Source organism: Marmota marmota, unplaced genomic scaffold (assembly GCF_001458135.2).
Source record: "Marmota marmota marmota unplaced genomic scaffold, marMar, whole genome shotgun sequence".
Lineage (NCBI taxonomy): Eukaryota > Metazoa > Chordata > Mammalia > Rodentia > Sciuridae > Marmota > Marmota marmota.
This window is the reverse complement of record NW_026000082.1, coordinates 25,766,137-25,776,866: the sequence shown is the minus strand read 5'-3', so window position 1 is coordinate 25,776,866 and position 10,730 is coordinate 25,766,137. Positions and strand designations below refer to the sequence as shown.

The window sequence follows — 10,730 nt, the reverse complement described above, 5'->3', positions numbered from 1 at the left end:
TTTGCGATGCACTGTTACCATTATCCAGTCTTTTACTATTAAACTTAAATGGCCGATGGAGACAAACAGTCCTGAGACTGTTCTTCCACCACTGATTAAGACTGGGGTGGCAGGTGTTAGGGGTAATAGTCATTTAACCCTCTGAGCTTTCTGGGCAGACTTGGTGACCTTGCCAGCTCCAGCAGCCTTCTTGACCACTGCTTTGATGACACCCACAGCAGCTGTCTGTCTCATATCACGAACAGCAAAAAAAGAAAAAAGAAAAGAAAAAGGAATGTGCATGAATTTGCAGGTCATCCTCGGACAGGGGCCATGCTAATCTTTTCCGTATTGTTCCAGTTTTAGCATATGTGCTGACGAACTGAGCCCTTTTTAAAATCCCAGCCATTGTAGTGGCTGTGAGTGGAACTTCAGTGGGGTTTTAATTTCCATTTCCTTGGTGACTCATGCTGTTGAGCTTGGTTTTGTATGTTCATTGGCCATATGTATATTTTTGTCTGGGAAATGTCTGATCAAATATTTTGCCCATTTTAAAACTGATTTGTTTGTCTTCTTATTGAGTCATAAGTGTCCTTTGTATATTCCAGATACACGTCCATTAGTAAGTTGGTCGTATCTTTTTATAGCTTGTAGTCTCAGGGCATACTTTTTGGTCTATGATTCATTCAAGTTAATTTTTCTATATGGTGTGAGGTAGGGGTTGAGGTTTACATTTTTCCCCACATGGATTTCCAGTCATTCCATCAGCATTTGTTGAAAAGACCATCCTTTTCCACATTCAACCACCTTAGTGCATTCCTCAAAAATCAATTGAATATATATGTATAGGTCTATTTCTTGACTCTTGTTATGTTCCATTGACTTCTCTGTGTATCATTATGCAAATACCACATTATCTTGATTACTATTAGTTTTATAATAAGGCTGGAAATCAGGTAGTTTTCAGTCCTCCAACTTTAGAACACCACACTATACATCATTTGTGATTGCTGGAAATAAATGTGCTTGGATTAAATGTATAATAAATTGTATACATTATCCTTTCTTACTGTGGGTTGTTCAGTCACTCTCAATCAATACTTTTGTGGTCTTCAGAGAATCCTAAGTTAACGGACTCATTTGGGTTTTGCAATAAGGAAAGATGGGGACTGGGGGATCCCTTTGTGTAGCCGCCATGACTCTGGTTGCAAACTAGAGATTTTTAACAAGGTGACTTCCTGTCTGGGATTGTTCCTCCTCCCGCCAGCACATACCGGGCAGTTTGTTAGTAGACCTGCTGTCTGGTTTCTCCAACTGTGTTGTCGGGGAGAGAGTTCTGGATTAGCGGATATCAGAGCTGCCCTCTCTGGCATTCACCCCAGGCCTGCCTGAGATTTTCACACTTGGCGTGGAAAGGCCTACATGAAAGAGTCACCTCCGGGTTCACAGAAGCCCTGCCTCCCGGGTGGGTCCAAATTTCATTGGATCTACTTGTCACCTGCTGGAAGCTGCTGTCAGATGGAGTCTGCCCCCTTCCCAGACACGAGACACACAATAAATCCTCCTCAGAGCCTAAACTTGAACCTGGCCTTGGCTGGAGACCCAAGCAATATTCCATTTCAAAGACAGAATTTTCCCAAAGTGCAATTCAACCTCCCGTAGTTCCTGTTTCCCTGTGTCGAACATAGCCTTCAACTTGGACTGCAGCGTAGATTTGGAATCAAAAGATCTAGGTTCAAATTCCAATGGTGACACCTGTTAATAGCATGATCTTGGGCCAAGCCCTTGACATTTCCAAGAGTCTAGTTCTGCTATGGAATGAAATCCAGCATCTTCCTCACATAGCTTCTCCATGCACATGAAAGTGTTTTATCAATAAAAATCACAGTGCACCGATTCCCAAAAAGGGTTATTATTACTACTATTTCTCCTTTTAGCCAAAAAAAAAAAAAATAGCTAATAGAGGCCTAGGGAACATTAGAGTCTACTATAGGAGAAAAGGTATGGGTATTAGTTTCCTATAATGGCTGTAAGAAATTCCCATAAACTTGGTGACTTAGAACAATAAAAATGCATTTTCTTACAGTTCTGGAGGACAGAAATCCAAAATTAGTTTCCCAAGACTGAAGTCCAGGTATCAGCTGGCCACATCTCCTTCTGAGTCCCCCTGGCAGATAGGTCTCCCTGGCTGCTCCTTCCAGCTCCTGGTGGCTGCCAGCATTCCTGTGTGTGGAGCCTCCTGGCTCCAGTCTCTGCCTTGATCTTCCCATCACCTTCTCTTCCTCCACGTCTCCTTTTTCTTCACCTCTTTTAGAAAAGGACCCTGGTGGTGGCGTTTAGAGTCTACCCAGAGAAGCCAGTATTATCGCCTCATCACAAGATCCTTGGCTTAATCACATCTGTGAAATCTTTACCTCAGGGGCAGCCCTCGCAGGCTGCAGGGAGGGGACTCTGGGACTGTTGGAGGCCACTGTTTAGTCCACTGCAGTGTGCGTGTGTTGGTGTGTGCACCTGCACACGTGTGTCGGTGGGAATGGCATAGAACAGGAAAGCAACCGCCCTGTCCCATTCCACACATCATCTTCCGTGATGAAACAGCTTATAATTCAGTCTAAACGGGTCTTTGTGGAATCTTGCCCCAAGTTTCCCCCTACACTTCTGAGGGAGAAAGAGCCCTCTTAGAGACAAACAGAGCCCCAAGGTTGCCAGGGCTTTTATGATCCGCCCAGCCCCAGGGTCAGCTAACGACTGACCCATGGGCCCAGTGCAGATCCTGCCTGTTTTGCCAAGTTGAGTAGTTGCAACGGGGGCTGCAGGACCCAAAAGCCTAAAATATTTACAAGAATATTTTGAAAGGATGACGGCTATTGGTCATTGTTGACCACGGCCTCCACTGTACAGATGGGGAAATGGAGGCTCAAGCTTCAACAGTGACTTGGGGAAGATTCTAGGGCTCTTGTCCAAGGATAAGATTCTAGGACTCCTGCCCAGGATTTGTTGTTCCTTGAGCTGGGTGGAGTTCAATGCCCCAGAAGTCAGATTGGGGCAGTTCTCAGCCTCCTGTAAGAAATACCTGTTCACTGGAGCTGCTCCCAGCTCCCAGGCTGAATAACTTGTCAGGGAGCATCCCCAGTGCCCAACACGGTGCCTGTGGAACAAATGGATGGATAACGGGTGAATAAATGATGTGGTCAAGGTGTTGGAGGGACCTAAGCTGACATGGTGCTGCCCAGGCCTGGAGAACATGGCAAGTCCCAAGCTGGGGTGGCAGAAAGGATCCAGTACTCAAATCTTTGGCCTGAGGCCAACTGGGGGCTCAACCCCAACCCGCCACCCAAGAGGCCGTAGGAAAACTTGAGACTTGGCAGAAGCAGCGGAGCTGTGAAGTCCACCGGCGACTCTCAGAGAGGTGGGGAGGCACCGTGGGGCCTTTAATGATGACTAATTTGCAGCTTATTAATGCAGCGGTAATTAAGAATATTCATTTTATTAAAAGCCGTTTATTGTAATAGTGTATGCAAATCTGGAGACCGCATTGTGCTCACGTACCAATCGACATAGGTCTATTGTGGCTCTGCGGATGGCAGGTCGCTGCGTCACTAATTGTTAAGAGTTTAGGGTCTAATTTTAAACCCTTTTAATTCCATTTGAAATAATTGCCCTAATGAAATTCAAAGTACTCAGAGGCAGCCATGGGAAAGGCGGATGGTGCCCCCCCCTCCTGCCCCCAGAGAGCTGGGCTCCGAGACCTGTGGTGGGAGCTGAGCTTGTTCTGGGGCTGTGCGGGCTGCTCTCTCCTCCTGGAACAGGAAGCTGGCCCTGGGGACGGCTGGTGAAGTCCTTCATGGGCCAGGTCCCCGTCTGCACTGCAGCCTGGGTGGAGAGGGTCTGAAGGAGGAGGAGGAGGCTGTCTGGGTTAAGTCACTTCTGTAAGGCAGACAAGGATAGGATCTGTAGAGAGATGGGGCTGTGGACCCAGAGGTGGATGTCCTTAGCCCCAGGGGCTTCAGTGACTCACGGGGCCAGGCCTCCGATCAGCTGAACCCCGGTTTGGTCTTGGATAGCATGTAGCTCTTGTGGAGGGCTCCCGTGTGCCAGGTGCCCTCCTGTACAGGCAGTGACCTTGTTTAATCCTCACAGCCTCCTCCTCAGATGGATGGCGTCCTCATCTCCATTTTACTAACCAAGGCAACTGAGGCAGGGAGAGGATCAGTGAGTGTCTTTTCAAAAATCACTCAGGATAAGGGCAAAGCCAGGCACGAGTCCAGCCTTTTCCATCTGTCTTCTCAGAGTTTGTCCATCCAGTCTGCATCCTGTAGAGGGGGGTCCACACCTGTGGTGTCAAACCTGCTTGGTGATCAGAATCTCCTGGGGAGCTTTATAAAGACAGATTCCTGACCCCTGCCCTGGTACATGCAATCAGGGTCTTGGGCCTGAGAATCTGCCTTTGATGTGCTCCTTAAGAATTCAGTCCAAGGATAGGCTTAGGGAACCCCTGCCAGATTGCTCTATTTTAAGATTTTTTTAAATCCCCAGGAGAAGTCCAGTCCATGTCACGCAGCTGAACTGTGATAAGCGCTACCTTCATACCTGTCGAAGGCCACTCACCGTCAGAGCCACGCCTTTCTCGGAGTGCCGGCATAGCCTTAGGAGCAAAAGGTTCTGGAAGTACGTGCTGAGGCGTAAGCTTCAGGTGAAGGCAGAGGTACGTCTTTGGAAGTCTTCACAGAAGTAGCTTTGCTGAAAGGTGTGCTGGATCCTGGCAGCAGGAAATTGGGAAGGGCACACCAGACAAAGAACAGTGTTTGCAAAAGTGTAGAGGCTTGAGCACCTGTGGCATTTAATAGCCAGACTCTTCAATGATCCCTGTAATCTTTGTCTTCTGGTGTTCACGCTCTAACTGTGGATGGGACTTGTGGCTTGTTTCTGTGAAATAGATGATGGTGGAGGTGATGGAATGGCTGGAATGACACTACTTTTATGAGATGCTGTTGGGCCAGCAGTCCTCGTGGCAGTAAGCATCCATGTCATGAGCTGCCCAAGGAGAGACCCAGGTGGCAAAGCACTGCAGGTGGTTTGTCTAATCTGAAGACCTCAGTCCTTTGGCTTTATGGAAGTGAAATCTGCCAACAACCTGAGTGAGCCTCAAAATGGATCCTCCCAGCCAAACTTTAAGATGAGAATGAAGCCCTCACCTTGATCACAACCTGGTGAGACCCTGAAACACAGAACCCTGGTAAGCCAGGCCTGGACTCTTGACCCGCAGAACTGTGTTAATAAATGTGCACTGTTTTAATTTGCTACATTGTAGTCAGTCTTTTATGCAGCAATGCAAAAAAGTACAGCATCTGTTAAGAAAAGCAGCGTGGCTAGGGTAGTTTTCAATCTCTGTGTCTATCAGACATGTTTCCCATCAGAAATACGGTCGCCCATAGTGATGCAGAAAGGATGTAAAGGGAGACAGACAAGACTTTCTCAGAAGCACGAGCGTCCTCTTGTAGGATGGAAGTGTAGTGGAGTTTTAGCAGCGGGTGACAAGGTCAGATGTGTATCAGACACCGATCACTTTGGCAACCAGAGCCTAGGATGGGTTGGAGGCAGGAAGACCTGGCTGACCTTTGCAATAGTCCAGGTAAGAGATGATAAGAGCTTGAACCAAGGGAGAGGCTTCGAAGATAGCGAGAGAGGCAAGTGGCATCCAGAGGCAAAACGTGGACCAGGCACTAAGATAACATTTCTTCCATTTTTAAACATTTCTTTCTACTTTCATTCTAGTTCATGCCTTCCTTCTGTCCAGAGCTGACTTCACTGACTTGATTTCAGCATCTCCTAATTAGCAGCATTGCTGTGAGGACTTCTGGGGTCCGAGTGTCTTTCTTCCCCCAGGCACACTTTCCTGGGGAGGGGTGAGCTGGTGTGGTTTTTCATTTCACAGAGCCTCAGAGAGTAACCATCGTGAATCAGTCCCCTAGGATCTTTCTGGTCAAATACCACTTATCATGTCATCTGCCTCCACCTAAAGGATTTAGCATTTCTCGTCTTGTGCAGAGAAGTTATTTGGACCCTTAATAAGATCTTGCAGAATGAGAGGTGAGTGCAAGACAGGAAACTTAACCCGTCACCATCTATCCCTTCTTTCAACATCATTGACACTAGGTGTGGGGATGGCCGGAGTTAAATAAGAAAAAGCGTTACCCTCAAGGCATTCACTATCTATTGAAAAAGACAGGTGTGTAAAGCAAAAAATTGCAGCAAAGATTCCTAAATTGGAAGCACACATTGAATGGTCCAAGATTCCCAAAGAAAGGATTGAGGGATTTTCCGAGTCCACCGTTCAGCTGGTGCAAACAGTTGGCAAGAAACGATGCAATACCTTAGGACATGGATGAAGCACCTTTATCCAAGGGAGGGAGGGAAGGAGAGTTAGGGAGCCTGAGGATGGAGAAGTCAGCAGGGTTCAGATCAAACACACATAGTCTCTTGTGTTTACAAGGCTCAAGCCATCTTTTTTTTTTTTTTTTTGGTACTAGGGATTAAACCCAGAGTGCTTAACCACTGAGCCCCATCCCAAGCCCTTTTTAATATTTTATTTAGAGACAGGACCTCACTATGTTGCTGAGGCTGGCTTTGAACTCACAATCCCCCTACCTCAGCCTCCTGAGACACTGGGATTTCAGGCATGCACCACCGCACCCAGCTCAAACCATCTTTTGTGGACAGCAGACCCACTAAAGGAGATGGTACCTTAAAAACATAGGGATGGTACCTTAATGACCAGGATTCCTATGGCTGTTCCACCTCCATGATTGAGGCCAAAACTCAGAGTGATCCAAGATAAGACTTTTCCCTCCAATCACCAAGCGTGTCTCTGTCACCAAGCATGTCTCTGTCACTTCCTCATTATCTGGTAACATTGTTCCCTTCTCTTCAACTCTATGCCAAGCAAGATACCTCCATCCTTTCAAAACATTCCCACTTTTCCATATTCAGTGAATTTCTACCCACCATAGGAAACCGCTGTTCTGATTTTCACTACCAGAGATTAACTTTGTCTTAGGATTCTTTTATCCAGCATGTTTTTGAGATTCATGCAAGCTGTAATACATCTTGTTTATTGTTGGGTAAATATTCCATTTTGTGACTAGACCCCCATTTATTATTAACTGACTTGTTAATGGATATTTGTGGTGTTTCCAGTTTGGGATGATTATGAATGATGCTGCTAAGGACATTCACATTATGGGTCTTTTTTAGAAGTTGCAAGTTGTCATTTATCTTAGGAAACTACCTAGGGTGTGATATCTGGATCATATGGTGAGTGTGCACTTTATTACAACTAAGCAGCTCACCACGTTACACTCCAACCAGCCTGGTGGATAATCCCAGTGTCTCTAAATCCTTGCCAAGACTTATTATTTTCTGCCTTTTTAATTATAGTCATTTGGCAGATATAAAGTGGCATCATATTATACTATAATCCATTTTCCAGTAACTCATGCTATTGATCAAATTTTCATGTATATATAAACTTATTCAAACATTTTTTTTTGGTGAGGTATATATTCAAGCATAACCCTTTTTAAGGTGTTTTTTATTATTATTTATTTCTAGGGATTTTGAATATATATTTAGATAGACGTGTACTAAGACCTTTTCCCTCTCAGTCCATAGCTTATATTTTTCGTTTTAGCACTGGCAGAGCAGAAATTCTGGATTTTGATGAAATCTGATTTGCCAATTGTTTTCTTTTACTAGTCCTCCCTTCCCTTACTTAATTGAGACATAATTTACAAATAAAATTATAAGTGCATATTGTATGCTAAAAAAAAAGATTGGCCTACCCCAATGTTACAAAGACTGTCATCTGTGTTTTTCTTCTAGATGCTTTAGAGTTTCAGCTATTCCATGAGGCCTCTTATCTGTTCAGATAAATTGTTGTGTATGGTATGAGGTAAGAGTTGAAGTTCATTCTTTTTCATATTTTTCTATTTGTTTTCACCACCGTTTGTTAAAGACTTTCATTTCCACATTGAATTGCATTGGTATTATCCCATCGACCTGGAAGGCTGAGGCAGGAGGATCTTGAATTCAAAGCCAGCCTTAGCACCTCGACGAGGACCTAAGCAACTTAGTGAGACCCTGTCTCCAAATGAAAAAATAATAAAAAGGGTTGGGGATGTGGCTCAGTGGTTAAGCACCCCTGAGTACAAAAAAAAAAAAATTGCATTGATGCTTATGTTAAAATTCATATGCATTTTTGGACTCTATATTCTGTTCCATTGACCTGGCCTCATCTCACACTACATTATTTTGATCACTATAGTTTTACAAGCTTTTTATAGATCTTGAAATCAAGTAATGTCCTCCTGCTATATTCTTTATTTTAAAATTATTTTGGCTATTCTGGATTCTCTGCAATATAATATACACTTGAAGTAATTGCCAATTCCATTTTAGAAAGCAGCCTATTGAATACATGATTGGGGTTGCATATGTCTACAGATAGTTGGAGAGATTTATATCTTAACGACATTGAGACTTCCAGTTCATAAACAGTATATTTATTCATTTATTTGGGTCTTCTTTCATTTCTTTAATTTACTATTTTTGTGAATTTCAATGTAAATGTCTTATAATCCTTTGTCAAATTTATTCCTAATTTTGTGTTTCAATGCCATTATAAATAAAATCTTCTGATCGTTTGCTGTTCACATATGGAAATAAAATTGCTTTGTGTAATATTAACCTTATATGCTAGCGATCTTGCTAAATTAATAGTTTGAAAATGGTTTTTAAGTTTTTTATTTCTTACAGCTTCTATATACTAGTCCTATCATTGCTGAATATAGGACTTTTCCAGTGTTTATTTAATAACAAATTAGGCATCAAGATAAGGAATATTATCATATTACTTAGCTCATGCTAAAGGGGTTGATTCATCAGAAAGATGTGCCATTGTTCTTTCTCAGTATTTCTTTTTTATTTCTAATTGTTCTGGTCAGAGCCTCCACCACTGACCTGTATGGATGTGGTAGGGGCACATGTGTTTGCCCTGTTCCCAGTGTTACTGGGAATTTGTCCAGTATTTCACTGGAGCTTGTTGTATTTGAGGGCGTGAAGGGTGATTGACATTTGTGGTGCCCTTTATCAAACTAGGGTGTTTTCTGTGAGCTGAGTGGGTGTCAAGATTCTCAAATGATTTTTCTGCATTTACTAAGATGATTTTTATTTTTCTGCATCTATTAAAATGACTTTTCTCCATTTTTTAACATGAATCATATTGATTTTCAAATATTAAATCAACCTCAAATTCCTGGGATAAGCCCCACTTAGTTAAGATGCAGCATTTTATATATATATTTCTGGATTCCATTTTTAAATATTTCATTAGGGATTCTTATACCCACGTTCATGAAAAAAATATTCATATATTACTTTTTTCCCCTCTGTAACTGTCTGGTTTTGGTATCAGTCTTATACTGGCATTATAAAATGAATTGGGGATTGTTCCATCTTTCTGTATTTTCTGAAAGAATTTGTGTGTAAGATGGATGTGATTTATCTGTAAATAAATCTATCTGTAAATGTTTAATAGAATTCATCAGTGAAATCAGCTGAGTCTAGAGCTTTCTTTATGGGAAAGTTTTGATTATAAAATTAAAAAAATTTAACATAGACCTATTCCAAACTTATCTATCTTCTTGTATTGAGTTTTGCAAGCTGTATTTGTTTATTTTTTTAAAAAAGTATCTGTTTCATCTAAGTTGTCAAATTTATTGACAAAATATTGCCTTATTTTTCTTTTAATATCTGTAGTGATATCTTTTTTTCCATTTCTGTGTTCTCTCTTTTATCACTCTAGTACGAATTTAAACAATTAAAAAAATATTTTTAGTTGTGGATGAACATAAAAACTTAACTTTATTTATTTCTTTTATGTGGTGCTGAGGATCGAACCCAATGCCTCACCCATGCTGGGCAAATGCTCTACCACTGAGCCACAACCTCAGTCCGAATTTAAACCATTTTTGTTAATCTTTCCAAAGAATGAGATTTGGCTTTGTTAATTTTCTCTCTGCCTTTTTTCTATTGCTCTGACTTAATCTCCTCTTCTTTTTCCTAACACACTAAAGCAGAAATATACATCATTTACTTAAAAACCTTTCTTCTTTTCTAATGTGAATATGTAAATACACACACACACACACACACACACACACCCCTCAGAGTACCGCTTTGACGACATCCCACAAGCTTGGATATGTTATAGACTCATTATCATTCAGCTCAAAATATTTTACATTTTCCTTTGGGAATATTTCTTTGATGCATCGAAGTGCATTCTTTAATTTTGAATTATTTGGAGCTACTCCAGATATTTTAGTGCTATTGACTTTTTAAAATTTAAATCTGTTGTTGGAGAACATACTCTGTAAGTTTTCAATCTTTTGAAAAATATTGGAACTTAAGTTGTAGCCCAGCATAGGGCTGATCTTGGTGAACACCCTATGCATGTGTGAAAGGAAGGTATATTCTGCAGGTGTTGAGAGAGTGTTCTATAGCCCTGAGTTAGGTAAAGTTGACTGGTAGTGTTATTTAAACTTTCTGTACACTTACGGATCCTTCTTTTGTCCAGACATTCTGTTAATTCTTAAGAGGGTGGTGTTGGAATCTCCAGCTAGAAGAGCAAAAGGTTGCTTCATTTCTTTGAGGGTCTGCTAAAAGATACAAACATATTTAGGACAGTCATG

At 42.1% G+C, this 10,730-nt stretch overlaps 1 non-coding gene across 1 annotated transcript; it reads right to left on the bottom strand.

The window, feature by feature from the left end:
* Positions 1-262: 262 nt before the first annotated feature.
* LOC125610456 lies at positions 263-369 on the bottom strand. The gene has a single exon (XR_007340474.1). It is a non-coding gene; the product is annotated as a U6 spliceosomal RNA (small nuclear RNA).
* Between the last annotated feature and the right edge of the window lie 10,361 nt (positions 370-10,730).